General features: G+C 43.7%; 2 long non-coding RNA genes across 2 annotated transcripts; both read right to left on the reverse strand.

The window, feature by feature from the left end:
- Nucleotides 1–1308: 1308 nt before the first annotated feature.
- On the reverse strand, nucleotides 1309–1618 carry LOC133115000 (uncharacterized). The gene is made up of 2 exons (XR_009705597.1): nucleotides 1539–1618; nucleotides 1309–1374 (listed from the first exon to the last, which is right to left on the reverse strand). It is a non-coding gene; the product is annotated as an uncharacterized LOC133115000 (long non-coding RNA).
- A 3973-nt stretch (nucleotides 1619–5591) lies between these two features.
- On the reverse strand, nucleotides 5592–6416 carry LOC133114999 (uncharacterized). The gene is made up of 2 exons (XR_009705596.1): nucleotides 6336–6416; nucleotides 5592–6159 (listed from the first exon to the last, which is right to left on the reverse strand). It is a non-coding gene; the product is annotated as an uncharacterized LOC133114999 (long non-coding RNA).
- Nucleotides 6417–6657: the final 241 nt, after the last annotated feature.

A 6657-nucleotide genomic window follows, 5' to 3' on the forward strand; every position in this document is an offset into this window, starting at 1 on the left:
AATGCCTTCAACACTTCAACATGGTGACATATCCCAGTGTGGGTGCATTACTTATTAATTTTAATCCTGTGTGAATAAGAGATGTCTGTTGGTTTACATATCCCCTTTTAGAAATTGAAAGTACACAATACAACATTTGTTCACTGAATTGAAACATTCTGTACTGGTAATATCAATCACTGAATCATGCCTGAAACACAATGGATGCATGTGCACATTCCTTGAGTTATAAAAAATCCTCTCAATTAATAGTATTTGATATTCTCATGCTGAACATTCTTATGTTCATGCTGGTTTGTGCAAAGTAATCTGAAAAAATTGGGTACATAATAATATTATTTGATACTTTTATGCTTGTTTAACACTTGAGAAAAATGCTTTGTATTCCCTGCAGTCTGTGACAAAGTCATGCCATGACCATTTTTACAAAAATGATGATCAGGTCTCTGTAAGAATTCACAACACAGTAAAATCTGATTCTGTGATTCAGTCCAGGAAAGCTGAGAGTTGCTTGCATACCATCTGAACAGAAACAGCTTTAATGACATGAATCCTGATCTGTGTATTGAAGTCAAACCCGCTAATATTTCATGTCATCTACTTGAAACCCCAACACCCAGGTGATTATTATTGTGATGTCTGTGATGTTGTGGTACAGGAGTGTGTGTGGTACACTGTGTGATGTCTGTGATGTTGTGGTACAGGAGTGTGTGTGATACACTGTGTGGTGTCTGTGATGTTGGGGTACAGGAGTGTGTGTGATACACTGTGTGATGTCTGTGATGTTGTGCTACAGGAGTGTGCGTGGTTCAGCAGCAGCTCTGCTATGGGTTCTGTATGTGACACAGAGTAGCTCCTCTTCAGCACAGAGAGGTGTGTGTTCAGGGCTGCAGCTCATTGTCGCCCCCTACAGCCCTGCTGGCAGTATTGGTGTCAGAGATCAGTGCCTCCCCCCTCAGCACCTGCAGTAGGTCCCAGCTGCAGCAGTGCAATCTCTGTGCAGTCTGACTGAGGGAGGTTTTTGTACAGCTCTGTATCACTGTGTGAACACAGCTTTACTGTTGATGTAGTGGTAACTCTGACAGTAATACTCTCCTGCATCTTCAGCCTGGACTCCAGTGATTTTCAGTGTAAACTGAGTCCCAGATCCACTCCCACTGAAACGATCAGGAATCCCAGACTCGCCTGTTGTGGCATACCTAATCAGAAGTTTAGGAGCCTGACCAGGTTTCTGCAGGTACCAGTGCAGACAGTGGTCACCAGCAAAATCAACGTATACACTCTGACTAGCTGTACAGCGTATAGAAACAGAGTCTCCCTGCTGAACAGTCTGAGCTGATGGAGACTGAGTCACTACTATATTTGCCATTGATTCTGGAAAACAAAATACAAAGAGGTATATAGGTCAATATAGGTCAATGGACATTAATATTATCAGACACTGCGTAATATTCTGGTAAATTTCAATTGACAACAATGGCACTGTTGTGATAATAGTTTAAAATATAACCAAGATCCCAAATTCAGATGTTGCTCACCCTGTACAAAGAGTCCCAGCATCAGCAGCAGAAGAAAGACTGACATCATCATAATGCTGCCTGTGTCAGTGTCTGTGAAAGGACTGGACAGTCACTGATCAGTACTGGGGGTCTTAAAGTGTGTGGAGCAGTGAGGCAGGACAGGTATGCAAAGCCCCTTCCTCTATACAAATTCTGTCACACATAGAGGAGCTCTGATTTGTGAAAGGCAGTGGGTCTGTAGTGCATATTCACCCCCAAAAACAAAACATATGTCAGTCTAAATTACACCAAAATATTGCCAATGAGGTCACACAGTTTTATTCAATTTAAGATTGACCAATAGGGTAATACAGTTTCACGTTCTAGCAAGTAGATAAAATGAGCTAATATATTCTACTTGAGAGAAGAAAATAAGATTGTAAGAGTCATTACAAGCAATGCACTGTTTACAGCTTTTATTGACCAACAATTATTTGCAATTATTGAAATTATATTGCTCTTTTGTCTACAGTTTGTCTACGTGGTCACAGGTGCCTGCATATGAGCGAAGATTCTTAAAAACTTGAGCTTCATAAATTGTGAGTGAACAAAGTTTCAGTATCAGAAATGACAGTGTAAGTCAGGAATATCACATATACACAGGGAATGATTAAATCACAGTTAATCCATGCAAAATTAAAGTTCATTAAAACTCTGTGGTGAGTTTTTGCATTTTGCCGCCATGAGCAGGTTCTCCCTTCACATGTGACCCTGTAGTTTTCAGATGATTAGAGTGAGAAGCCTTCTGGTCACAGAGGGGTAGTACTGGGATAACTGTAGAAGGAGACTTTATACTTCATTTTATTTCTGTGAGATTTTCTCCAGTGCAGGAGTCAAACTATTCCACCACATTTTCATCACTGATTTGTCCTACCAAACTAAATTAGGACCAAACTAAATTTAGTCCAAATGTACGATTCTACTGTGATGAGTAGGGGAAACTGAGCCCACTGACACCCTCCCTCTGGTTGGTGCTGTGGCCAGTTTTGAGCTCCCTTGTGGGGCTGCTTCAAACAGTCAGCACTGGCCAGGTGTGATTTAATACCAGCCTGTAGTTTCCTCTCTTATTATACTGTAGTGCTTTTACATCGGGAGCAACAGCAGCACTCTGACTCCTCCTGGTGGTTTGAGAGTGTAATCGCAGCTTGTGTGACGTCTGGAGAGAGTCCTCTGGAAGCGCAACCCGTAGTGGAGTCCTCTACAGTCAAACAACCCTGAATTCATGAAGATTTTGGAGGGAATTATACTGAAATAAATAGTGAATAAGTATGAAAGTGCCTCTTTAGTCTTGGAAATATTAAAAAACCATGTTTTTTTTGGAGAACATGGTTGTGAATTTGGAGTTTGGAAAAGATCACCCATAAGTATGAGGGTGTGAGTGAATGTGCCCTGTGATGGACTGGGGACCTGTCTACAGTGCATTCCAGCCTCTCGCCCAATGTATGCAGTGTGAATATTAGGTACTGCACTGTGTTAACCTCTCTTCAAGACCTCTCTGAATGACCTCTCTGTTAACCTCTCTGAATGACCTCTCTGTTAACCTCTCTTAATGACCTGTAAGCCAGCAATAAGTAACATTTGGTGTCATGCGCTGGTCAGCTTGCTGACTTCCCCCTCCTGGAGCATACATTGTTAGCCCCCACCTTTTGGCACACATGCCTGTGAGGGAGAACTAGAGAAGGATTCCTGGAGCCCCCCTTCTCTCACATTCCTTCAGGGTTAGAGCACAGGAATACTGGAGATGGCATTAAGTTGTTTCATGATAATCCCAGGTCAGAATATAGTAATGTTTGGTGTTATTCTGATTGGTTCAATGCGACTGGTGTAATGGTCTAGTTTTTGTAACAGTCTACCTTTGATATCATATACCTTTGATATATAGTAAGAACTGTGAAGATGTGGACTGAAGATGCACTAGCAGAACTGCAGGGGTGTTTGGAAGCCACAGATATGGACACTTTTAAGGTAGCCACAGACAACATACATGAGTACACAGATACTGTTAGCAGCGATATTGACTGGTGCACTTCAATCTGCATTCCCACCCGGACTATTCGTGTGTTTCCCAATCAGAAGCCCTGGTTCAATGCGGATGTACGCAGCAAGATCAGGAACCGGTGTGCAGCTTTCAAGTCAGGGGACATTATGGAGTACAGACATTCCTGCTATGAGCTCTAAAAATCCATTCGGGCTGCCAAGAGGACATATACCCAAGGTCTGGATTTCAGGAAAAAAGCCCCCGCTCTGCAGCCTCTCGTCATCAAAGGGACAGTGGTTGAGCGGACTGAGAGCGACAGGTTCCTGGGCCTTCAGATCAGTGAGAGCCTCAGCTGGGCAAAACACACTGCAGCTACAGTGAAAAAAGCTCAGCAGAGGTTATATTTCATCAGGCTGCTGAATAAGGCCAGACTCGGACTCCAGCCCCTCACCCAAGTCTACAGAGGACTTGTGGAAAGTATCCTCACCAGTGGTATCACAGTGTGGTACGGAAACACCACTATGGCTGAGAGGAAAGAACTGCAACGGGTCATAAAGACAGCAGAGAGAATCATCGGCTCTGATCTCCCCTCCATGGACACTATATACACCCAGCGCTGCAGGAGGAGAGCACAGTGTATCCTTAAGGACAAACAGCACCCAGCACACACCCTGTTCAAATGGGTGGACTCAGGCTACAACCTGAGGCATCGCAGGCCTGTGAGCATCAAAACTCACAGGGCCCGCTTTCACAACAGCTTCTTCCCAGCCACTGTCAGGCTAGTGGCACAGGACATTAAGGAGGGATGGAAACACCTCACTCCCTACTGACATTATCTGCCCCCACTCACACAGAATGTGCAATATATCCATTCCTCAACATGTGCAGTACACTGTAAATCGAGCAAAATATAACAATGTGCAATAAGAAATGTCTCCTTTTTATTTATTTATTTTTCTTATATAGGATTGTATTGTATTGTATTGTTTTGTATGTACATCTGCACTGTTTTTACTTGCACTAGCCTCACCTTTATTATTTATTATTTATGTGTATTTTTTACTTGCCTGACTGGAAGAGAACGCACAAGAATTCCAATGTACCTGTACTGTATTGTACCTGTGCAAATGGCAATAAAACTCTGTTCTATTCTAATTTCTACTCGAACAATGATGACTGTGATATTTTCTCCAGTGCAGCAGTGAAACATTTGCATCATATTTTCATCACTGATTTGTTCTGTTGTGGCGGCACGGATGGTGCAGTGGGTAGCACTGCTGCCTCACAGCAAGGAGGTCCTGGGTTCGAATCCCCGTCGGCCGGGGCCTCTCTGTGCGGAGTTTGCATGTTCTCCCCGTGTCTGCGTGGGTTTCCTCCGGGTACTCTGGTTTCCTCCCACAGTCCAAAGACATGCACGTTAGGCTGATTGGAGAGTCTAAATTGCCCATAGGTATGAGTGTGTGAGTGAATGGTGTGTGTGCCCTGCGATGGACTGGCGACCTGTCCAGGGTGTATTCCTGCCTTTCGCCCAATGTATGCTGGGATAGGCTCCAGCCCCCCTGCGACCCTGTTCAGGATAAGTGGGTTAAGATAATGGATGGATGGATGGATGGATTTGTTCTGTTGTCCTAATTTAGTTTGGTACATGACAGTTACAGACCCATGTAATGTTCATCATATCCTCCATAACTGTGAGGGCACAGAGAAGCTGCATCTCCATAAAGCTCATGTTCCCTGCAGCCTCTTCTTCTCACACACTGCAGTTCACTCACTTAGATGTACAGCCATTGTGAGGGAGGACTGTACATCCTGTTCAGCTAATACAGGCAGACTGCAGACAGACTGCAGATGAGAGGCTCTTGTGTGATGAGGAGGACAAACTGAGCCCACTGACACCCTCCCTCTGGTTGGAGCTGTGGCCAGTTTTGAGCTCCATTGTGGGGCTGCTTCACTATTTTTGTGTTTTCTTCAGTCTGCATTTTGCAAAGTGGTGATAGAGTCCTCCTTCCTGATGTTTTTTCAATGAGAATTTTTAAACAAACTTAGAAAATGGATAGTAAGAGGAAGATTTTAATGTGCTGACATTAACATTGAGAGAAATAGCATTAAATTTGATTCAATAAAAATTACAGTCCTTATTGCACAACAAAACTCAATGTTTTAGAGCAGAGCCGCTGAGTGTTACAGATCAGTGCCTCCCCCCTCAGCACCTGCAGTAGGTCCCAGCTGCAGCAGTGCAGTCTCTGTGCAGTCTGACTGAGGGAGGTTTTTGTACGGCTCTGTATCACTGTGTGAACACCCCGCTACCACTGATGCTGTGTACACTCTGACAGTAATAATCTCCTGCATCTTCAGCCTGGACTCCAGTGATTTTCAGTGTAAACTGAGTCCCAGATCCACTCCCACTGAAACGATCAGGAATCCCAGACTCGCGTGTTGTAGCATACTTAATCAGAAGTTTAGGAGCCTGACCAGGTTTCTGCAGGTACCAGTAGAGAGCAGAATCACCGTCGGAATAAACAAAAACACTCTGACTGACTGTACAGCTGATGGAGACAGTGTGTCCCTGCTGAACAGCCTGAGCTGATGGAGACTGAGTCACAACTATATCTGCCATTGATTCTGAAAAGGAAAATTAAGAAATGTAGTTCAATGCACATTAATATTGACAAACCCCATGTAATATTCTGATATGTTTGAATAGACGATAATAGCACTGTTGTGAAAAGAGAGAAGTTGGCATATGAAATGTTAAATATAACCAAAATCCCAAGTTAAAATGTTTCAATCTTGCTCACCCTGTACAACAAGTCCCAGAATCACCAGCAGTAGAAGGACTGACATCATTATAATGCTGCCTGTGTCAGTGTCTGTGAATGGACTGGACAGTCACTGATCAGTACTGGGGGTCTTAAAGTGTGTGGAGCAGTGAGGCAGGACAGGTATGCAAAGCCCCTTCCTCTATACAAAGCCTGTCACACACAGTTAGAGGAGCTCTGATGTGTGAACAGCAGTGGGTCTATTGAGGGCTGGGACACGTGCACTGTTCACTGCTATTTTTAATCTGTCAAACATTCAAATGTCAAAATAACGGTTTCTGACATTGAGCTGTGTACATGT

The sequence above is a fragment of the Conger conger genome, chromosome 16 (genome assembly GCF_963514075.1).
Source record: "Conger conger chromosome 16, fConCon1.1, whole genome shotgun sequence".
Lineage (NCBI taxonomy): Eukaryota > Metazoa > Chordata > Actinopteri > Anguilliformes > Congridae > Conger > Conger conger.